Source organism: Triturus cristatus, chromosome 10 (genome assembly GCF_964204655.1).
Source record: "Triturus cristatus chromosome 10, aTriCri1.1, whole genome shotgun sequence".
Taxonomy (NCBI): domain Eukaryota; kingdom Metazoa; phylum Chordata; class Amphibia; order Caudata; family Salamandridae; genus Triturus; species Triturus cristatus.
The window spans coordinates 458955563-458980296 of record NC_140593.1 but is presented as its reverse complement, the minus strand read 5'-3'; the positions used below and the strand labels follow the sequence as shown (position 1 = coordinate 458980296).

Genomic DNA, 24734 nt, shown 5'->3' with positions numbered 1-24734 from the left:
TGTTAGTAAGATTAAGGCGCCATTTATTTAGCACCCATAACATTTCACAACAGTCGGTCTTTTAACGCTGTTGGTAAATGTGTCACTTCGCGTAATTGTGTAGCCCTCGGTTTTACTTCACAGTATGCTCAGTAAAACAAAGTATTACGCGTGCCCCCGCATCGACATTGCCGAAAACGGTTTTTTCCTGTACATTAGGCTGAAGATAAATTTCTTTTTTTTGAAAGATTAAATTCTGCAGAATGGTTTCTCGAGAATAATTTTTATAAGCAATTAAAATAATGGACTTGGCGCAACGGTGGGCTTTTATGATTTATTCGTGCGGGTTCAGACGCACCTTCGGAATGCTATTTTAATTAGTGCAAAGCCGGTGCGATATTGTTAGATTACACTTGTCTAATTAGAGACCTCTCATGTTGAAATGTACAAAGTGAGGCCTCACTTAAATATGACTCCTGGAAACAGTGCGTTATTCCCAACTGCCTGAACTGGTGTTGTTTCACAGAGCGAGTTACCAGGCTGAACAATACCCTGCCCACGCAGTCAAAATTAAATGAAGGCCACAACAGTAAATGCACATATTACCGTGACCAGTTTGATGGCGATTGATTACTGCTGTTGCCGCCATCTTTTTGCTGTTGGTTGGACATGTCTTCTAAACAGTGGCTTGCAGTCATTGTATGCAGGTACAGTGATTGACTGCTTGCAAGGAAGGGCTTGTATTCCCTTCGGTTGGGTTTGGAAAATGAAGGGCGAAAGACAATGGCTGCCCGGTTCAAAGGTCGTGACCCTAAACACTACACCGCCTCTGCTGTGCAGGAATACGTCACCCCTGCACACACCAGAGTAAGATCATTGTGCCAGATGTTGTTTGAAAGAAAAATCGTGCTCTTCGCCCCATTGTTTACATGGCGGGGGGGGGGGGGGGGGGTGCTTGCCGCACACGGCGTGCCCTGCAGCCCATGGTGTGGCCTGCACAGCTCAGGTTTAGCTGTGTTACCTGTGGTGGTGCTGTTAGCATTTAGCGTTGTTGTGTTGTCTCTTCGAAGTGACTGCTTGGCATGGTGAGGGAGAGTGAATGCTGGATGTCCACATTCAGCCCCAAATCAGCGAGGGAGCAGCCCTGGAGGCGAGGATGGAGCTGGCCAAAATGAATGTAAAATGAATGACCAGTACCCCTCTCCGAGCTGGCCTCCTGCCACCGTGGCCACCACACACTGTAAACTACTCCTGACATTTGAGCCAATAATACCTTAGATTCTGGGACTTGTACTCTAGCTTTCACATTGTCTTCATGGGCCTGAAACTCCCAGCATGCTGATGAAACCGTTTTGGCAAAGCCAGTTGGCCTCACCGATGGGGCAAAGGGGCTTTGCCATTGGTTTTTAAAGATGCCTTACAGCAGTGGTTCCCAAACTTTTAACTCCTGAGAACCCTCATTGAGTCACTACAGGAAGCCGCGGACCCCCAGGCAATTTGTATGATTTAAATGTCAAACATTAAAACTGTAATTCGAAAAAAAAAGCACACGTGTGCACACCAAACAAAGACTAGACTTGAATTACTAAAGATTTTAGTATTTTTATATTAAAACTAATTGCAAAATTTCAAAAATTCTAATGGGAAGGTCGGTGCTCCATCTCGCAACTAACTTTTCATTGTTTGGTTTTATTTCGCAGCAAGAGGATCCTGCTCCTGCCACGGCTGGACTGGAAACTTAAAGCTGCTCTAGCAAATGTTGTAAGACCAGTCTCCGTACGGTGCACACCAAGTGCAGCGAGTGAGCCTGACCACTATAAAGGGGTCTTTCGGGTCCTCTTCCCCCAAGAAAATTTGGGGGTAAATGGTGCATTTTACAACACAGTTGTCATTATATATTGAATTGTTTTAGCTTTTAAAGCATGTTAAATAATGACCTAACTATGCACCAGGATACAACATCCTTTTGTCAATCTTTAATGATTGACAATCTTCAATGATTCCCTCACTACTGCCCTCCAGCAGTGCCTCTGTCACATGTATTTAATTTGTTTCATTGCACCATACCACTGTAGGGTGTCAGAGCACTTTACATCACACACACAGACAATGAATCATACATGTGTAAATCAGTGAATAGAAAATGTTACATAAGGTAAAGGGGACTACAAGGTGTAGGATTCTACATGTGATCTGTCCTGGTAGCATTTTTTAAGAGTGCTTGGTCTGGAGAAGCACAAACTCAGGATTCAGAACATAACACAGGGGTTAGCATTGGCTTTAATAATAAGGGTTTATTTCTACCCAAACAAACCTTTTTAGCAGCATCAGGATGATGAAAGACTGGGGAAAAAGCATAACTTACTAGCTTGTACCATGCAGTTTGCATGCAGCTCTTTGATGGCAGTTTATAGCTCACTGTGCTAGATTACGATAGGAACTTGTGAACTGCACAATAACAAAAGAGTCTCTGTGGCAAAAGCAGGAACCCACTGAGCTATGCACAAAACAAAATACTGTTTTTTTAAATGCATGGTAGACATTTTTAGCAGCAGACATATTAACCATCTGGGCTTCCTAAGAGGAGTCAAAGCTGCCACTGGACAAAACCCTTATCTCTCGCCAGCAGGTACAGTAATCACTGGAGTTATCTTGACACTTTAATTGCTGCCCCAAAACTGCTGATTATACAAGGAACTTTGCAGTGCTTTTAAAACTGCTGCCTGGGGACCCCCTGGGAATGTGTCACGGACCCCTGGGGGTCCACGGACCCCAGTTTGGGAACCACTGCCTTACAGCATCCCCGAAGCTGTGCACCACTGCTGAAAAGGTAACCAAACAAAGAAAAGGTGCTATGACACAAATACTTTTTTGCTTTTTATTTACCAATCCAAGTTGGATCGGTAAATAAAAAAATTAAAAAGCACAAAGGTTTTCTTTTTTCCCAAAAGCAGGTGCGGGAAGCAAAACAGAGAGTTCAGGTAAGGGAAAGCAATACCAAGTGCAGGGGGAAGCAATACGGAGGGCAGGGGGCTAAAACAACACGAAGGGAAGTTGATGAGTACACAGTACAGGTAAAAAAGAGCAACATGGAACGCAGGTGGAGGAGAGGAAAAGAAGAACAGGCGTTAGAGAGAGTGATGTGTGGAGTAAGCGGAGGAGATCAACTCAGGTGAGAAAGCAGAGTGGCAGGGAGAAACACCCAAGGGCGAGTGCAGTACACGGGTGAGAGAGCAATGTGGATCATGGTGGTGGAGGGAGGAAAAGTACACAAGGAGAACAGCTTGGAAGGGCACAATTATTGAGGCTGGGCTCCAGGGGAGGGACAAACACAAGAAAACGAAGGATAGCCCACACAAGTTAATAAATAAAAAGCAAGCAAATGAGAGTGATAATAAAGCCAACCGGTGGTAAGGAATGGGCAGATTCTAAACTTACTGTAAACGGACAATAGGTCTTCCACAAACAGAGAGCATGTGCACTCTGTAGACAAGACCTAAAAATCAGGATTGTCTGAGGTGGTTTTGGAGACATCTATTCGCTTGGAACTTCCTGCTTATTTTTTTTTATTCTAGTGTTTAATAGTTGAGATTTTAGCAGGTGTGTACCAGTAATTTACAATGTGGTGGGATGTGTGAGAGCTTGTATACACTTTTGAAATTATGTATGGCTTCTGCATCTATTGTATTGTGAGGTCAAACAAGTCACCTAGCGAGTAGTTAAAGAACATGGCGTCTGGGTTTCAATATAATAAAGTATTTTGAGTGTTGATAATGTATCTCCAAGTTTCCCCCGTGTTATTTGGCACTTCCAGACTGCCATGGAGTTTTTAAACAGCGACACCTTTGCATGCTGGGGCCTGTAGCTCCACATATGCACGTGGAAAGCGAAACTGCAAGCCCAGAATGCAATGCGCTGTATGGATTAAAAGCCATGACTGGTCTGTGTGGCGCGTGTCTTGTGGGCACCTGGCCACAACGTGTGTTTTTTGTGTTCACCTGCAGAACTCATTTGCAGATTAATTCCTGACATGCCTCCGTGTCCCCTCGAATGAATACATTTTTATGTTTCAGGAGCATATTTAAATTCAGGCCAGTTGTAGAAATTGAGGCCAGGGCCGGCTGTTGGCCCTAATTACGCTGACAGAAAAGTAAAGTAAACCGCACTCCATCAGTAGACACTATAATGGATCTGTAATTATTTTTCTTTCCCCGGTTTATTTGCGTTGTCTAATCCGTGCGATGTTTACAGTTCAGCCCAAAGGTTAGAGGCACATTCAATGGCAATTGAGCATAGCTCATTTATCTAGTCCTCGCGCAGACCTTCCCTGGGCCCTGCTGCCGCGCGCACCTGGCGCTCATGCAAAGCACATCCCTGGCGCAGCCATCCATCATGGCGCCTGGACCCCTCTGCAGAGGAGGGAAGCCAGCAGATGAACCGGGCACATATATATCCTAAAGAGCCGAATCCACAAGTGTGTGAAATCCTACAAAGTCCTTACTCAGTCTGCTCGTTCCTTGTTTGTACATACTTTATCAGAACTTTTCCAGTGCTTAATTTGTTTAAAATATTTCGTGCCAGGGCTCTTCTCGGAAGACTCCTGCAGCCCGCCCGCACAACCCATACCCTGCTAGTGCTGCCTATGGCAGTGCTAGCATAACACCTAACCATCGCACTCCTACAAGTGTGATAATTCAGACTATTTCAGGGCACACAAAGTTGTAATAGTGGCATGAGAGGCTGGTATTATTCATTTTGTATATCGACTTATTAAACACGGTTGTGGTACTCATCTGCTCCACCATGTGGTGGACTGTCACTAGAGCCGGTGCTGACAAATAAGTGCCGGTGCCAGGCCCCGAAAACCACCGGCACAAATTTAGCATTGAACCTTTCAGTATCTTTACATGCATAAGCAGGAAATCTCAACAGCTTCTAATAAGGAATGAGTGAATGTGGATGCATTTTTTAATTTTTTGGGGGCAATTCTGCGTGCTCGTCCATCCCTTGTATGGACTTTGCATCTTTCGCTGATAATGTAATGGTTTAGCTAAGTTGCCAGAGGGCAAGTGTCTGCTAAGCCAAAGGATTTGACCACAGAGTGCACATGTTGAGGTTAATTCCTCTTCTACTTATCAGTGATCCCATTACTCTTATTCTGTCTTCTTCATTCCAGTCTGTATTACGTCATGAGATGTGCCCACCTCTGAGGTGGCACTTGGCTCCCCGAATACTGGTATGACATTTTTCCCCATTAAGTCACATCAGAGGTAGTCCATCAAATGCCATTAAACTACCTGTATTGACAAGCCAAGTGTTAAAACAATGAAGCCATAAACTGACACCAGGAAGAGTACTGTTTACCTGTAATTGGGTGAATGGAAAGTCAGAGGTCCCGTACTTCAAGGACGCGGAGGGTACGATTCCGTGAGTTACAAAATCACGGCATCATGCGGCGATAGAAATGAATAGTACTAGAGTATATATATATACGAAGTCCATACTTTGGAATTCAAACAATTGAACGTTTTGATCTTAGTTTTTGCGGAGTCTGAAATTGGAATACATTGAACAGTATAGTTGAGTGGATATCTACATTGAAATTGTGGAGCTACAATTCAGTTGAAATCGGAACACAAAGTATTATGTGAGATATATGACCCAATTGAAGCTTAAGCCCTGAGGAAGTCTCACGGTTAATTCCTATAGCGACGAAACGCGTTGGGAATGGAAGATTTTGTATATAAAAGAAGACCAGAAAGACTAGAAGCCCAACTGATTATTGTGTTGTCTCAATAATTACTGTATTGTATATGGACATTGTGCGTGTGCATCAGCAAATTGTGATTTACATGTCAATCTTTGATTGAGTCGTTTGGGAAATTGGGTGTCTTTCCCAATGCTCGGTGGCACCACAGTATAGCTAGAATTAACGACAATACCAGTGTAATTTTGTTGGAGCGCCTTATATTCCGTTACACCCATTTGAAGTCACACCAGGAAGAGTAGTTGGTCATAAGGACCAGGACATTGACGATAAAATCGGACTGTCTGAATTGACGGCAAGTAATTGCGTCAGTGCCTGCCAATCCGATATCCTCATTCCAGTCTTCATTCATCATGAGGTTATAGTTAAGCATTGTGGATATAGAACCAACTCTTCAATAAATAAACTATAGACACAATGAAAGAGGGATTATCCTGTTAATTGAATGCTCATTCTCAAATCTGCATTAAGAATTTGGAGGGGAGACATGGAACCAGTATCACCGGTCCTTGTATCCTCCATCTAAAGCCAGTGGAGGGAAAGGATGAAACCAAGCGGCAGTCTAATGGATGTCCACTAGAGACGCTTCTTGAGCCACAGTCCAGTAAGTGTCCATGCCCCTGGTAGGAAGCCGCTGTCACTAAGGGGACGATGCACCTGACCAGAGTCTGATGGACTTTCAGAGTGGTTGTGAAGTAGGCATCTTCCAGATGCAGGAGCTTCCCCAGAAGCACCAGGGCTGCCGTCAACCGAAGAAAGTCTAACTTAAAATGTATTATTTTCACATGAAAATTAAGCCCCTTAAGAAAAACGTGCAAGTACACTCCCTTCCCGCCTCTGGCCACAGTACCAAAAAGATGGCATTCTTGTGGAAAATGAGAAGAAGTTCTTTCCGCAGAGACCGCCTTTTGGCTGATTTTACAAACTTAGTTCGGGGAGAGAGGTGGGGTCAAGTTTACACCTTAATTGTGCAGGATGTCCGATAATTTTATCTTGTAATCCATATGAGTTATCTGTCCTATCCAAAGACCTATCAGAAAAACCACCTAGGTTTTCAGAAAGGGAGTCCATCTATCCTAACATTAGATGGGTTCCCAGTCCTCTGAACTGTGCTTCGTTCAGGAGCACTTGAGAAGATTAAGGGTTGGTCTGTAGCTTCCATGCCCCTCTCTTGAATTGCATGCTCCCAAGTGAACCATAGAGTACTCAGAGAATTGAATATAAGCATTATGGGAAGGGAGACTCCTTATAGGAAGAAGAGCAACATTAGAAATAGAGGAAGGTTTACTCCTGCCTTCTTCCTGCACTGGATAGAGGACAACATTTGTGCTTTTTATGGGTAGGTTGTTCTTTCTATAAATTCTTTGTGTATTGGAACCTCCTTATCAGCGGATCTACTTCGATACAGTGAGAGACGCTAATAGCTCACCGTAATCCCAATGCAGAGTTGAGAAACGCAGCTTCACAGTAGGCAGAGTGTATCTGGTTGCTACCCTCAAGAAGAAGCACTGCCTCTCATACCTCCGAGAGCTAAGCACATTCCTTCGCGTAGAGGACAGGGCACTCCTCTCTTATTTTTAGGACGAACCATCCGTCACAAAGTGCATCTTCAGAAAGTTGCAGCGGTCCTCAACAATCTGGCCTACCAAAGTTTCTTTCTTTGAAGGCAGCATGCAATGCACAACTGAGTGCAGCACGTTCACATTGGTACTGGCATGCCCTTCTGGGCTGGTTTAATGGTCTTGATGGCACTTTCTTTGTGCTATTCATGGCATCCTTAACATTCTAAAGAGGAGTGTTGTAACCTAAACAGTTGGTTCAGATCCAGACATGGTCTCTTTGGAAGTGGTGTGGCCAAGTGACTGAGCAGTGGGTACAGCCTTGTCCCAATGTGCATTTCCAGAAAATCACATCTATGGATTAGTCATAAATTTTAGGTCTTTTGTTGTGTGCCTTGAAGTCATGATTAGAATGGGCAATCCAGAGTTAGAGCTCCTAACAATTTCGCACTTATGTAGCGTGAGTCGCCCAGGCTGTACGCTCTTGCCCTTTAGTACAGCATAAAGTCAGAACAAAGTTTCTGCTCCAATTGCTAGACAAGTAGGCCTTGTTTCTGTGCAATTCGTTGAACTGAAGCCATCCTCATCTTTTGCAATGCCGTGAACGCACAGTTCAAGCACCACATAAAGAAGCTGTGCTCCCTGGGCTGCATCTTAATGAATAATAAAGCTTTATTCACTTTATGAGTAGTGAAGCACATTGCTGCCGTGTGACTAGTAGCTCATGACTGGGCTACCCTGAACAAAGACTTCGACTGGGGCGTAAGGCCGATTAGAGGAAAAATGCAGGAAAATCTAAAAACCTTTGGGTCCCTTGTCCCTTTAAAAGGGGGGAGGGAGGGTCACATTAGCAGAGGATGAGGATTCAAGACAACATGTGTTGGGTGGATAGAAGGCCTCCACCCAGAGGAACACCTCTGCCATCATCCCTGTTCCATAGCCATTTCTTAGTGGGAAAGTGGCCTGGTGCAGACTACTTAACCTTTCCCCAAATAGTTTGTATCCTCCTTTGCCAGGCAATTTTGATTCAAATTGAACAAAATCTTCTTCAGTATACGGACACTTAACACATGGTGGCAAATCCCCTTTAATATGAGTCTGGCTCTTTAAATATAATGTTTCCTTACTGAAGGCTTTCTTTAAAGACTAACAAAATAGTATATTAAAAGTTATTTTCTCCTTTCACCTGCCAGTGTGTGTCACTTTGTGGATAAACCCTCCAAGGCGAGATGCGAGAGGATGGGAATAGTCCACATACCATAGGGATCAGAAGGAAAATCCAGTTTGGTTTGGATCCCCGGCAGCTCCCATTCCTGAACATTTACGTAGAATATTCTTAGAAATATTGTTCCAAGTCCTTGAAGTTACTTAGCAATAAAGTCCTGCACAGTTTGAATGAGGCAACAGCAATTACTGGTTCATCTTCCAAATGAGCAAAATGAAAGGAATGAAGAGTAGAGTTATGATTTGTTAGTAATTGAAAATCATTGGCTCCGCTCGAGTGATTCTGCCGCTGTTACTTTTCTGATCCACAATTATATGCCCATGCTGGAGGGCGTGGGCACATAATGAAGAGAATGGTCAATTAGCTGCTAAAGCTGAACAGCATAGGTTGATGTTGTTACTAACCGAGCCTCTGCTAAGAGAATGTGTTTGGGTTCATTCAGCACAACTTGAAATTGAACACAGTGACGCAGAGCTGCACTAGGTCACCATGTGGCAGGCGGCTCGGTTGATATTTCGTGTGGGTGGTTTGACACCCGTTCTTGGCCCCCAGACAAGAGTGTGCTCTTGCAAACAATAGAAAAACGGAATTGTGGAAATACTGTCACCCCATAGATTTTAGGAGGGTGAGCGATAAATTGCGCTCCACTGTTGGAGTTCAAGAGTTTTGGCCTAACGCAGAGTTCCGGCCATGCTTCAACTGCTGCGTGGCGGAGTTTTATCTTGCGCGTGGCTCGCCAACTGTATGTTGAGCATGTGTGAGATTTAGCATCCTCTAGGGCCATCTCCAGGCGCTAGGAGGGCACCAGGTGAGAGTTTCTCAATGCAGGCGGTCACAACTGTTCACAGTGAGAAAAATGCCACTCAAGTAGAAAATCTATGAGAGAGGTAGCAATGAAGCACCGTGCTCTGGCGCGCCGTGTGGTGCAGTTCATGCTGATTTTGCAGCACAGAACAAGCTCCCGTTGCTAAAAATCAGTGCGAACAGTGTGACGTGCCATTCCCACCTTCTTGCGGAACTCCACGGAATCTCGCAGAGTTCTCATGTAAATCCGCAAGTTCCGCCCACCCCTAGATTTCAGCTGTAGTACTCCTATGGCGCTTATCGAATATATAATGACTTCATATTTAAAACGCTTCAGCATGACCCTGAAAACAAGTAGTTTATAAATGTGTCTACATTACATGAAAATCACAGGCCTTGAAGTAAAAAAGTTCCACACAGTGTAGGCACATTTTTCCTTCTGAATTTGAAATAGTGGAAAATATCGCCACACCCCTGTGTGTGGGAACGGACCACAGGGTACGCTCGCCATGCCGTGTGTGCTTGGAAAAAGAATCTCTGTTGTCGGCTTTGGCTGGTGGTTCACATCCTTGCTGCAGCCCACCCACTCGTCTGAATTCTTTCTGCGGCCTAGTGTTAGTTTTCCAGGGCTCTGTGATCACAAGGTCACATCCTAGCTAGCTGTTCCTTCGGGACAGGAAGACCTACTATAAATATATGTTCTTCTCCTTGGTATGTGTTGGGCAGCAGGAAATGAGTTGATGTTATTTCCTTTTCACCACAAAACCATAATCTTGGACTCATTGTCCCTAAAATGACTGGAGTGATCGTCTCCACGCGGTAATTATGAAAAGAAATACAGGCTGTGTGTGGGGAGATGCATCGGTCTTTAAGCGGCAGCCACTGTGAGCCAGTAGAACCGCTGCAATATTTATTTGCCACTTACCTGACGTCGGCCGTACAGCTGTCTAGCTCATGATTTCTTATGTTTTCTTTTAAAAATTTGGCAGCAAACGTCCTTTTACTGTCTGCTGAGGCGGCCCTAATTGAAAACGTGGAAAAAATGGGTCAATAAATTAAAGATTTCTCCACTGATAGCAAAAATATGCAAAGGGGCACTGTTTGCAGAGTCGTTAAAATCCTGGAATAAATGCCTTTTTGTGATGAAATGGAAAGCTCACCATAGACATGAGGAACTCTTTTCCTTTCCACTTTAGGTCTTTTTTATTTTTTTTAAACGGCCAGACTGAGGTCTGAGGAAAATGTGATTACCTCGGCATCCGCAATTCATCACCACAGTCTTCAAGCCTTGGGGCGCGGTTGCTGCATTTTTGACAGAGCCCTCTCTCATGAAAAACCATTGGAAAAGGAAACCATTTTGTTGGCTAAACGTAGACTTTTTAAGAGCATGATGGGCCAAAATCATTCCGGGCCAATAGAACAGTACGATTTTGCGATCATGGACTTTTATGCATAATAGTGGGTTTGACGCATCATTTGCTGATAATCTTCAGATTTTAACAAAAAAAACTGTTTCTAGCACAAACAAATCAAAAGTTGCTAAAAGCGCGGCTATCTGTGTTGCAGCGAAGTGGAAGATTCTATGCAAAGGTTGACGTCACATTTCTGTTGTGCAACATATTTGTGTGTTAAACTAGTACGATAGATGTTCCATTTTGTCCAGAGTGCTATCCACTTCCGGGGGCAGCCACGTTTTACCAGCGGCAAGTGTCGGTGGTATTGTTGCTCCCCACAGGCGAGCAATGTTCCGCTTAGCCACCATCTGTCCGAGTGTTGACCAGAGTTTACTTTTGGTGTTAAGATCCGTGGGCTCCTAAACATTTAAAAGACACCTTTTGTATTTGAGCCGCATTTCTACCCCCATACATCACTCATACATTTATGTATTTCCTTCCATTATTTTTGGATTAGGGGACACTCCCAGATAATATGCAGAAAAGACCCCTCCAGGCCACTATTTCTTTTACACATCCCCTCTTCGCTCCTGCCCATCAGAACCACTCGAGGACCAGAAAGATACACACGATGTAAGATCTTTAATTAGACTAACCAAAGTTTTGCTGAGATGGCGACCTCCCTCCGTGAGGAGAGCGCTTCCTGCCACTCCTCGTCATCTAATTCCAGTCCATCCCGCCCCAACTTCTCTCTCAAGGATGCAAGGGGGTCTGGGGTGTTTCGTATTAACTTCTTGTATGTGACGTAGACAGCTTTTTCCGGTAGTCTGTCCTCTAGTGGGGAGGACTCTGGTAAGTGGGACCCAGCCGGGATGTTAGCTTGGAGGGAGTGTCTAACGTACATGTATCTGAAGTATTCTGATGCGGCTAATTCGTATGTCTGTTGTAGTGAGGCAAATGTGACCATTCCGTTTTGCCCCCAGAGGTCACCAATTTCTGAGAGTCCGATTAGGTCCCATTTGTCAAACCCCTTAGTTCGGCCCAGTGTACCCAAGGATTCAGAGTCCCATAGTGGGGTGGCAAGTGTGAGTTTTTTCCCCCACCCTAGGGTGCGGATTACCGTGTGCCAGATATGCACTGAGAGCTGTGTGGGTCCGGTCAGGGGAAATTTATTGGGTCTAGAGTATAGTGCCCTTGTGCAGCTACCTTCCTGGAGTTCAACCTGTCCATCTTGTAACCGGGGTCATCCCCCCACGGTCAATCAATCAATCAATCAAGCATTTGTATAGCGCGCTACTCACCCGGAGGGTCTCAAGGCGCTTGGGGGAGGGGGGTCCGCTACTGCTCGAACAGCCAGGTCTTGAGTTGCATCCTGAAGGAGAGGTGGTCTTGGGTCAGGCGGAGGTGGATGGGGAGGGAGTTCCACGTCTTGGCAGCCAGGTAGGAGGAGGATCTTCCTCCTGTTGTGGCTCTTCGGATGCGGGGGACGGCGGCGAGGGCGTGGCTGGTTGATCGAAGCTGGCGGGTGGGAGTGTAGAAGGTCAAGCGGTCGTTGAGGTATCTTGGGCCTTGGTTGTGGAGAGCTTTGTGTGCGTGGGTGAGGAGTTGGAACGTGATTCTCTTGCTGACGGGGAGCCAGTGCAGGTTTCTCAGGTGTACGGAGATGTGGCTGTGTCGGGGAATGTCCAGGATGAGGCGTGCTGAGGCGTTCTGGATGCGCTGGAGTCGTTTCTGGAGTTTGGCTGTGGTTCCGGCGTAGAGGGAGTTGCCGTAGTCCAGTCGGCTGGTGACGAGGGCCTGGGTGACCGTCTTCCTGGTTTCGGTGGGGATCCACCGGTAAATGCACTGGTTTATGGCTGAGATGTGTGCTGCCCAGTGATATTTCTTAATGTCAGGGAGTGCTATGCCTCCATCGTACCAGCCGAGTGTTAATTTCTGGAGCGATATACGCGGTTTACCATCCCAGAGTAGTTCTCTCTGGGTGGATTCAACGTGTTTTAAAAAGTTTGGTGGAACTGGATCCGGGAAATTTTGGAGGGCATAGAGGAAACGAGACAGTGCCATCATTTTAAAGAGGGCTGCTCGTCCCAGTAACGAGAGTGGAAGTGTTTTCCAGGCAGCGGTGTCCCGCTTAAACCTTGGCAAAGGTGGAAGGAGGTTCCGTTCATAACGGATCTTGGCATCTGTGGAGACGAAAATACCTAGGTATTTGAATCCGTCCTTTACTGTTTGAATTGGGAAGTCGTTTGGGACTGTGGGGGGGTTACTGTGCAGTATGTATAGCTGCGATTTGCTCCATTTAATCCGATAGCCAGAGTTTTTCCTGAAACTTGTGAAGATGTCGAGGCCCACCCTCAGTGATTTCCGAGGGGAGGCCAGATATAGGAGGATATCATCTGCGTATAGGGAGATTCGATCCTCCCATTCTGCTACCTAACTAAATCCCCTGATGGAAGGGACCCTCCGTATATATACTGTGAGTGGCTCAAGGGACAGTGCAAAAAGTAGGGGCGAGAGAGGACATCCCTGCCGAGTCACTCTTTCGAGGGCGAATACATTGGAGATTTTATTATTCACCACCACCTGCGCCAGTGGTTCAGTATAAAGGAGCTGCACCCATCCGATGAAGTGGGGCCCAAAGCCCAGCTTTCGCAGGACTGCCATTAGATATGCCCATTCAAGGGTGTCGAAAGCCATTGTTGCGTCCAGTGAAACAGCGATGGCGTCTTCTTGGATGGTGGTGTGGCGCCCCAACACACCGTGAAGCCTTCTAAGATTATGTGCGGTGTTTCGGTGTGGCATGAAGCCCGATTGGTTGGGGTGAACTAATTTGTCTATTACTTGCCGTAGCCAGATTGCCAGTAGTTTAGAGAGTATTTTGGGCTCTGTGTTCAGTAAGGAAATGGGTCTGTATGAAGTGCATTACATAGTACTTTCACAAAATGTGCAGCATTACGCTTTATAATTTGCCTTTTCTCGCTGTATAATTTTGTCAACCCTGCCACATAATTCTAGTTGCCCAGTCAATACTGCTGGCTCTAGAGCTGGCAGTAGTTGTAGGCTAGGCAGCTCGGGAAGTGTGTGTAGGGGCAAGAGAAGGAACAAATCATGTAAACCTCCTGGTGCTCATCAGGCCATGTGTGGCTGGGAGCATGGTGGGCATAGGCATGCCGACTTGTGGTTCGATGTAGTGCTAAAGAGTGTATTTGGAAGCACATCGGACAAATCACATTGGTGAATTCCTTGTAGGATTTAAAGACTACTTTATGGCTCTTATCATCAGTGGCCAGTCATCCCTGAAATGTCCCCTCTTGGAATTATCTGTGGTCCCCGTAATTTCAAGGGGTGAGGAGCGATTAACAGCGGTCAGACATTTATAGAAAATAAAATAAATGTGTGAATCAGAATTTGATGCCGATTCCTACATGAATTTAATTGGTGTTCCACTGGGAGACTGCGTACTTGGCAGCAGGGTCTGGTAACTCCTACCTTATATAGGCACGCTGGCCACTTGTGTTTAGCGCCTATACGGTTAGACTATAGCTTGAGGGTTTTGTACCACATACATTTTTTAGAACTCTAATGGCAATTGTTGCATTTGCCCAACACCTCATTGAAAAGGTCACAACGTCTCCTTTAAAAGTAATATCCCTGATAACTAACAATACCTAATCTACAAAAGCGCATCTATTAATAGCAACAACCACTGAATGAGTTCACACCCCCCCCCCCTCCCAGGGACGATCACACCTAACCCCGGTTTGTTTAATCTACCACATAGAAACTGGAGAAAATGCATGGAATGGTTTCTTTAAGAGTGCACAACTTCCCCCAATAACCAACAATAACCCCTGAAAAGACCACCACCAATCTTGGGTTCAGGAGCAGCACGCTTCCCGGGTAAAGCACTTCAGCGCCTCGTCAGGGGTAGTAACCGCTATATGAATGCTATTACAAAACAATTTGAAAACACCTTCAAACAGTAACATTGCTCAAAATGTGCTTAGCATTTCAAGGCTTGCTTGCAAATGTCTGCAGTTTGCCAAGCTGGGGCAATCTAGCTAGTGTTCCACGTGGTGCCCCCAGGGCTAGGATCCCTGGACTCGTGAGATGTGTGCAGGAACATTTTGCTAGTCGTATATTGAGCAGGCTTGTGTGCAGTGACTGCATGCATCATCACCTAAGCAGTTGGCAAAGGCAGGCATGGAAATGTCCTATTCCTGCTCTAGTGTTGGGTGGGGGAGGGGGGGTGCATGCCACCCCACCTCTAGCTACGCTTTTGAGGGCAAAACACAGGCCTGATAGGTGCAACATGGATGGTTCAATTTTTTTATTATTAAACTTGCTGTTGCTTCGGTTTCTGCAGTCATATCTGACCATAGTCACGTGTTAAAAAGTCAGCATTGTTAAGGGGATAATTAAGTTCCTGAAATGACAATATTTGGGCTTAACTGAGAACAACATTGCTGAACAAAGTGAGGAAGTGGTAGGGAAGGAAGGGGGGTCTCGTCAAATCAGACGAGGAAAAGCCAGGCGGAAGAGTTAACACACTGTTCAAGAAACCCACAGTAAAACTGCTCCTCGAAACAAAATCCCACACCAGGCAGCACAGGCAAGGACATTTAGTCAGCTATATTGAAACCTGTGGTGTAAAGAAAGTAATGAATTGTGCAGCTGCTGCCGTGTGTTACAGGTATAGCTTTTCATTAAAAAAGTGTTACAAAAACTTGATAGCATGGGTAAGAAAAATATTTCATTTAAGAAAAGCGTTCGGTATTTTCTCCACACAAGAGGTTTTATTTGGGTGTATAAAATCTTACATTGACATTTTGGAACCAGTTCTTAGAGCATAGGGGCTAGAGTGGTACGTTATGCAGTGCGTAAGATACACCCATCCACGTGTTTACAATTTTACATTTTTGGGAATTCACATTGAGCATCTTGGATAAGGTAAGCATCGCAAAATATGTGCAAATAAATGTAGGGTGTTCACGCAGAATATTCTCATTTCTTGGTCACCTCACAATGCCGTGTACACCGGCTTCAACACTCTTCCCAGTTTGATGCATTTTCCTGTCAATAGTCACCATTTCTGATGTTCATAGTTCCACTTCATACATACATCCTGTAAGTTTCGCAGGGTTGGTGTGCTTGCGCTTTATTTGTCACTGCTTTCATGTATAAGTACGGTTGTTGTGCTGTGTGCATCTCTGAATATTTGCGAATTTCCTCTTAAAACAAAATACAAATAATCATAATTCCACGTGCCCTCTTCCTGGCATGATGTCCTCCGCCTGGCTCGGGTCTGCTCTCCGGGCAGATGCTGCATGAGAGCAGCGCCAGGATTGGAGGTAGCGGCCTCTCTCGCCGCTCCCGAGGGCACTGGAGCCCTATGCTGTCTTAACACAGCTTGATTAGAGAGTTTTAAGCTGAATATATGACCTTACAACACATGCTTTTACAACGCAGTCTTTACATCGCAACTACCATTACATCGCATGATTGTACAACGCATGCCATTACAACGCATTTTTTAAAACTACCATTGCAACGCATTCCATTACAACGCATACCATTACAACACATACCATTACAACGCATAATACTTTTAGGGCAACAGTAGGGTAAGTGTTGGATAGTGTAGGGGTAAAAATTACTATTCCCATGTACCCTAAAACCCATACCCACCCTAATACTAAAAAAAATCTCCATTACTTACCTTATAATGCGTTGTAATGGCATGCGTAGTAATAGCATACATTGTAGTGACATGCGTTGTAATGGCATACATTGTATTGGCATGTGATGTCAAGGCTCTTGCGTTGCAACAGTTGTGTTGTAAAGGTAGGATGTTTTAAGGACTGCGTTGTAATGGATGTTTCCCTTTTACCCTGCGTATGTCTGGCTGGCCGTCGCAAGACTGCCGGCCAAAAAGACATGCACACTTTAAACCGAAGTGCCCTGCCTATCACTGCTTTCTGCTGCTGCCTTATTGGCAGCAGCAGACAGCAGAAAGCTCCGCTCCCCCCGTCCTCATTCTTGGCTCGTGGTGGGGGTTTGAAAAATAAAACGATAATAAATGAACTTTGTTACCATTTTATTTTTCTCTCTTTGGGGGCAATTTTTTATTGGGGCAACGCTGCTCCACCTTAATGGAGGACCCGCCCCTGCATAGTTCTTGCCTGCATGAATTTCCTCACTTGTGCTACTGATTGTGCGATCTGCTGCCACGTTGGTCTACAATAAAGTAATATCCAAAGACCTACGGTGTATCTGTATGGCCTCCTACCTAATCTTTCTCTTTCGAAAATTGTAACTCCTCATTGAACATACCCTTATGCACCGAAGATGACCTGGGACCATTAGGCGAAGGTATGCATTAAAGAACATCAAAAGAAATCATGCACCTAGAGCAAGTCCAGGGCAAGGACCACTCCCACTCTCGAAGCCAGTCTTGCAACAGGTCTTCTTCGAGGTCAAAGTCATTAAAGAACATTTTCCTCTCTGCAGTATTGAGGGTCTTAGACTTCCATAGGGATGCATTCTTGGAGTTGCACCGTGTTACACCTCTATGAAAGCCACTGGTGGCGCCTTCAGTCTTGGTGCCGCCGGGTTGCAGGCCTGATCATACAGTGTAAGACACCTTGGGGTAAAGCAACGCAACCAAGCTGGCACATACATTTTTAGTCAACGGGGTGCCAACAGTCAGAAGTTTTTAACAGACTTTGCAATTGGCCCGCTGTCTGAGGTTGCAAGGTATGAGCCACTCCTTCCAGGGGAAATGTGTACATCAGCACATGGATCGCTAAATACTGGCTCTGATAACACAAAAGATTTTGAGCACTTCTAACTAGATATGCGAGCTCGTACCAATTCTTTAGTAGCAGAAGTGCTGAAATGCATCAGCGCAGAACAAGTGGGAAATATCTCTCAGGTTATTTATTTATTTACTTGAGTTTTATATAGCGCTGGCTAGACACGAAGGTATCAGAGCGCTTTACATTAGGAGTTACATGGGTTACAAGTTACACATTGTTACAGAAGGTACGTCAATTACAAGTTACATCCGTTGGTTCAAGGCGTGTAGAGGGTAAGGGGGTAATGTAAAAGGGCGACGGGGAGGGAGATTAAGCGGAGAATTGGCACAAGGAGAAACAAAGCAGGCAGGGGAGAGAGATTCTGGGGAGAGAAGAAAGGCATTGGGGAGGCAAGCAAAGAATGAAGGAGGGTAGAGGTGGGGGAGGGGGTAGGAAACACAGCGAAGAGACGAGGAAGTAACTTGAGTCTGATGTCCGGCTGGGTGGGAGACAGCTCCCCGCGATAAAGGGATCAATTCCCAGTCTTCCATTTTGTGTGATTCCCTTGTTGCGGTGGACTCTCTCAGCGGGGTCGCTGAGACTCCAGGGCATAGATGCTGGATCCCTCCCCAACAAGGGGAGAGGAGTGCTTTGGCCATGGGCACACATTAGAAGAATGAAGGCGGGAGAATGAGGGGGAGGGGGTAGAAAACCCAGCGTGAACACAGTGTCCGACTTCCGGCAGGGTACGAGACGGGTAGGTTCTGGTGGGCTTTACTCAGTGTCTCTGCAAGTGTGTTGGAGAGTATAATGTAGTGAGTGTTCTATGCCTTGCATTCTAGGTGTTGCTCTTAGATTATCAGTTGAAGCCAGTGGTTGAGCTAGGTTATATCACAGCTCCTGCTGGGGTTTGCGTATAAACCTATGCCTTCTTGAATAAACCAATGAAGTGTATGTGCGCGCCCAGACATCCTTCTAGGATGCGATTGTGCCCAGTGGTCATGGGAGGGATGGCTGTTCTTGGCATTTCATATCTGGCATTGCAAGCCTTAGCCTGTGCGTATTGGTTTGGGCTTGTGTGCAAGAAATCTTTTCATCAATCCCGGCTTCCGCTTGACCACATTGTGTGATTGTACGCAATTGCTTTTTTTCCCATAGTACCACCTTATCCATCATTTCATGAGACCACCTTAAAATGCATCACATCCCCGTGTGTGCTGTACAAAATCACTCATGCACATGGATAGATTACTCTAATGTTAATAACAACACCCTAGGTAATGTAAAAGGACACAAGACAACTGACCTTCCTCTTTCTTTACTAACAGCATCATCCGTAGGGCAGTGGTGGTTAATTAATATCTAGGACCTATTGCTTGCAAAAATTGCCACTCAATGCAACAGAATAATTTAATATAATAAAATGAAATGCGCCACATTATACAGAAATACATTATTTTGAATTTTGTAGTCTCTTTAAAATATATATACTGGACTTTTGTCGCACAATTTAAATTCCAAAATATGTTAGCAGTAAGGCTCTTGCACCTTTCTTAGAGTAAATTATGAGCAGGCCCCTCCGTGTATGTCCCCACTCCCCCCCCCCCCCCACCCCCCCATGCCAGGCCAAAGTCCTGAAGGCTGAGGTCAGTGCCGCTTCTCCTGGCGACGCTGCAGGAGACCAGTGCCAGTGAAATGCTCAAGCAAATGATTTTAAAGTGAGTGTGATCTTAATAGGCCTGCTTTAAAACCATTACCTTTGCATTATTTGTTTGGTAATGGTGGTTGCCCCTAGCAACAGTCAGCCACCACATTCCCAGCTTTACGGGGAAATGCCCAGTGCCAGACAGGATCACATCAGGCCTGACTTGGACCAACACATTGGCTGTCCTGCTCTCGGCATTAGAAAGAGCTTGCTAACTTACGTATGTTTAAGCTTTGTCCATTCATTATACAAGTAAATGTCATGTTTCTGAGGGATACTTCTAACCTCAAGAGTCCACACCTTTAGAGTATTCCTCAAGCACCAGAATGGATCGAGGAGTTGTTCATAGTGGTGTTATGGCCCGGTGCAGCTGCGTGGTGGCTTTGTTCTACCCTGAAAGTGAGGGGAGGGGCTACATACAAATTCCACCCCTGTGCACCAAAGTCAGTTCCCTGCTTTCCGCGCCTTTGAAGATGGATCCGGAGCTCTACTTGTAATTTCATCAACTTGATTTTTTCAAATTAACATCTAGTATGCAGGGGAACGATGTCGCCACCAAAGACTACAGGATTACCACCAAAATGTGACTGTAGAAAACAGATGTTTACAATGGGCCCGCACGAGGTGTCCTTTGGTGTTTGAGCTCAGGGCATGACCATAAGTCATGTGATGAGCATACCCTTATGCACCCGAAGATGACCTGGGACCGTTAGGCGAAGGTATACTTTAAAGAACATCAAAAGAAATCACGCACCTAGAGCAAGTCCAGGGCAAGGACCACTCCCACTCTTGAGCCAGTCGTGCAACAGGTCTTCTTCGAGGTCAAAGTCATTCGACAAGTCAAAGTCCAAGTGGAAATGTAAGAAGGCCAGTTGGGCTCAACCCCATCCCAACCACTGCTCTCTATCGAAATAGAAGCCACAAAGGCATCAAAGTGCCACTCAAGCTCTCTACCGATCCCCGATTGAGTAGGAGATCTTGCAGTTGATCCCAATGCACCCCGAGTTCCCCAGCCATGCTGCAGCAGGTCGACAGCTTTAAGGAGCCCATCCTGCATATTTTTGCCACTCTTGCTTGCCTTTGGGCTCCAAAGATCTGCAGGGGTCTCCATTCAGGTTACTGCCTGCAGATATATCCTCGGTGCATCTGAGCCTCTAGAATCTGTTTTTGCTTCTGCATCAGTTCCGGTGATGACTTCCACAGCAGCGCTAAGACCTGTGAAAGCCCGCCATCGCTGTCGACGGAGGGTGATCCGGTGCTGACTCCAATGTCCGACTCTGAGCTGAGTCAGTCTCGACACTGACCGAGGTTGAGCTACTACTCCACTGAAGTGCACCCAGTTGCCTTAATCCTGCTTCTGACAATCAATTCTTACTACTGTTTAGCAGTCCTTGGAAGCGTCATTAGCTTTTTGTTTCTGATTCTGACCACCCAGAGATGACAATCGTGATGACAAGAAATGATTTTCCGCCACATTTTGATGACAGTTGATACATGGATTTGCATGTCAGTGGGCCTGATGCTTCCCCTAATACAGGATTCCTTTCCCCTGTTTTGGCTGCCAAAGGATTAGAGTGCTTACTTTGCTGTGGTTATTAGACATGCTGCTGTAGTCATTGACCTACAACTGCATTGAATTCAAGATAAGACAAATGTCTTTGCAGAAGTTCTGCCACCTGGGCCTGCCCTTATTCCCATTGAACAAAGCCCAAATTGTCACTCTGATGGGCCCCTGGTCTAAGCCTTGTTCTTGTCCGCTAATGAACAGGCAGGTGGGCAGATGCCACAGACCATGCTTTTCATATGCAGCACTCTGCTGCTGAGAGTTTGGCGGTTAATGCATCTACCAGCAAGGCTAATGCTAATTTATTCACTGTGATTCTTCATTGCTAATCGTTGATGGGTGGGAATACCAGTTTTCCCCTACTATGATGACTGGATATTGAAGGCGGCTCGCTACAGTCAGTTGTAAAACACCTCCAGACAACTGCACACCGACTCACTTCATTAGTGTTCTTGAACAATGAGCTGACTTACTACCCGACTCCAGGCAACGAGTCCAGGACATTCAGTCTAGGATGACAATGTTTCAGCCTCAGTCCTAGAGCACGGTGAGAGAAGCTCTGAGATTTCTTGGCCTCTTAGCCGCGTGCATCGTGCTGGGCCACATCGCCAGGTAACATATGCAAACTTAGCAGTAGGATCTGAAATTTGTGGGGCCAGCACCAAGGAAGCCTGTCTGATATCGCCCAGGTTTCCGTGGAGAATGCACAAGATCTTCAATCTGACCAGTGTTTGACTCCTTTCTGTATCCCACCCAGAGCTGACAGTGGTGATAGCTTCATCACAGCTGGTTTAGGGAGGGCATCCGAGAGGTGTAGATGAGGACTGTGGTCTCCAGCAGAATCCTTAGTCCATATCAATCTTTTGCAGCTGCGGCCCATTCGCCTGGCATTGACATTTTTCCTACAGTCCATTAAGAGGAGGCTGGTACAGGTTGTGCGGGACAAAACCGCCATGTGGTCCTGCAACAAGCAGGGATGAGTGCAGTCAGGGTGCTGTCCACATGTGGAAGTGGTTGGAATGTCAGGCCTGATTGTGAACCACCTGGTGGGATCATTGAATGTAAGGACGGACAAGCAGAGTCTGCACTACTTAGCTGATCATGAATGGAGCTGCATTCCGAGCTGACATAGGTCATCTTCTGATAATGAAGAGATCCCTGGCTAGATATTTTGTCACTTTCGAGATAACACAGTGATCCACATTTTTGCACTGTGGAGTTCCTGCAAAAGTCCACCCTAGGAGGTGTATTTTGACTGAGGTGGAACACCGGGCTCCTGTTGGCCTGACTACCTCTGCTTCTCCTGCTTAGGGTTTTGAATAATACCAGGAACAACAGGGCCCAAGTCATCATTATGGCCCTGAATTGGTCCAGGAGAGTGTACACTTGGACGTTTTGACCATGAGTGTTTGCCCTCCAATCAGGCTACCACTTCGGGAAGGTCTTCTGCCACAACAGCAGGGCAGGGATTGTGTCCTGAACGTGCATAATCTACAACTCCATGAGCGAAGGTCGAGTGATGGCAGTTGACCACTTTTGATTTGCAACCGAAGTTGTGGATGTCATCCTGGCCGGCAGGTGCCAATCTGCGAAACCTATTTATGCCAGGTGTGGGTTGGGATACATTTGTTAAAACACGAAATAGAAGGTCAGGGCACTCAAAGCCTGCACCAGTAAGTATATGTCATTTAGAGTATGGGCAGGAATGGTAGTGCAAAGAGCTGAGAACTTGACCTTTCTAGTTCCCACAATTTTGGATGACCAAAAACACAAGGTACAGAATAGCTCAGCACATACCCAAATGTAAGAATTATTAACAAACAATATGATACAATATTTGAATTGACAAGTAGCAAGCACAAACTAATCTCCCAAATAAATGACTTAAGACTTCCAATTCTTGTAAAAAAATATTCTTCTTTTATTCCGGTAATTCTTCATTAGACTTCATTAAAAACACAATACATGTTCATAGGCTATGACATCGGGGTCCGGTTTAAGAGGGATTTTGCAGGCACCAAGCGGGTGTTCAGCATTGCGGCGGTGTGCCATTGTTGCGACCACCCCCCATTCGAGACCCATGATGTAGTTACTGACTGCATCCCATAATAAACTTGGTTCCTCTCAAACACGAGGTATAGCAGAACTTATGTATATATTTATACATTTTTACCTTTTCACATTTATAACCTCAGGTTAGGGTGGGCCTTAGCGCGCCCATACCGCCGGGGTTTACACATGACGGTCCTGACGAATGCCTGTTTAATCTACAACACAGGCAGAAACATGTTGACCACTTCTTAAGTGGACTTTGCTGAACAATTTATTCAGCCCAACTGTCCCACACTTTGTTTTTACTGTGTCCGAATGGCTTCCAATAAATTTGTTTTTTGACACAATCGTGATACTTTTAACATTCACTTTTTCACTATTCACTAAACATGAACAACCAGCTGGGCAGTAATTCTGGCGTTGTAGCACACCAGGGTGGCACTTGGCCTCTCCTGGTGGGGCCCAATGAGGAAGCATGTCACCAATTAGGTTGGTGAGTGAGGGCTTTATAAAGAACCTAGTTGTATTCTTCTGTTGTGCTCTACATCCATTGTTCAAAAGGCACACTCTTCTGTTGTTATGATCAGATTTATATTGGGGGACTGAGAGTGCTCCTTAATTTTACTTCCCTCCCTCTCTTGTTGTTTTCAATACATTTACTGCATCACCATAAGTGCCTTTATTATCGCATTGTCTTTGAATAGATTGAAATCTTTATTAAAAATCGTATTCTTAAGTAAAATATGTATTTGGGGAAAACACAAAAATTGAACAAAATATGGTTTAAATATTTACCTGCAACTCCCCCTCTTCCTGCTTCCCTATTTTTCACTCTGATATTGTGCTGGTCTCCATTCTTGATTCATAGACATTTCACAATCTGTTCTGGGGAGATGCGGAAGTCTCTTTAGCAGTTTTAAGGTCTGTGCAGTGGGTCAAACACCCGCTCATTCCTTTGCAACCTCTAACCTTGTCCACTCCTCAATCATTTGTTTAGGACACATGGATTTCCTGAAGCTCCAGGTACTAGCAGCCATGACAGAACTCTAAAGCAACTGGTTCCAATCTTGAGTTTTAATGAGAACATAAAACTCCAAGGATCTTTATAAATGCCTGTTTTTTTAAAGTTCATGTCGAGAACTCTAACTCACATACCATTATTGAGTCTGAATGAAGCTGCTTTTTAAATTGGATGTAGATGACCCCCCCAATCTACTTGTTTGCCAAGTCTGTGATGGTGGGCCTTCATTGCAGGCACAAACTCTGCTCTGTAGACTGCAGCCTCATATTCTTTACAAGTTCAGCCAGTAGGGGAACCCTTCTGCAGATGCAGGTGATTTCACTGCGTTAGCTAGTGCTGCTGTTGTCTTAATCCATGGGACTCCGTTACTGGTTTTCATATTGTTTGAGATTAGCAATCTTGAGTTGGCTGCTGTTCCTCTATCCATTGCCTGTATCATGTTTCTTCTACGCTTTGAATGCTACCATTGAGAGTACAAGAAGCCTTGATGGTAGAGTTGTCAAAACGGTGCATTTGGTCTGGAATCCATGTTTTTAGTCCTCACCGTTTACAAATCATTTCATCAAGTGACTGATGTCCCCGTACACTAAATCCAGTTGACAAATAGAGGAGGGATGTGCAGGCAAATTATTAGAGTAAGCCGAGTTTGGGGCTGGCTTAGCTCTAAGAGTCCGTGCACAAGCTGTGCCATAAAAACGTTTTGCATGCAACGACAGTGCCATTAGTGAACTAAGAGGCTAGTCCCTAGTCAATTAATCCCTAAACGTAGACTAGATTATTATTATAGATAGAGCAACATTATAGTCTAATAAACGTAAGACGTGCTTGTGTAGAGCACAGCTTGAAGTCAAGTATTTAGAAGTGTGC

At 45.3% G+C, this 24734-nt stretch overlaps 1 protein-coding gene across 8 annotated transcripts in view; it reads left to right on the top strand.

The window, feature by feature from the left end:
* Positions 1-24734, top strand: part of PARD3 (par-3 family cell polarity regulator) — a 1320414-nt gene that overhangs the window by 822972 nt on the left and 472708 nt on the right. The gene's annotated exons all lie outside the window — the stretch shown is intronic.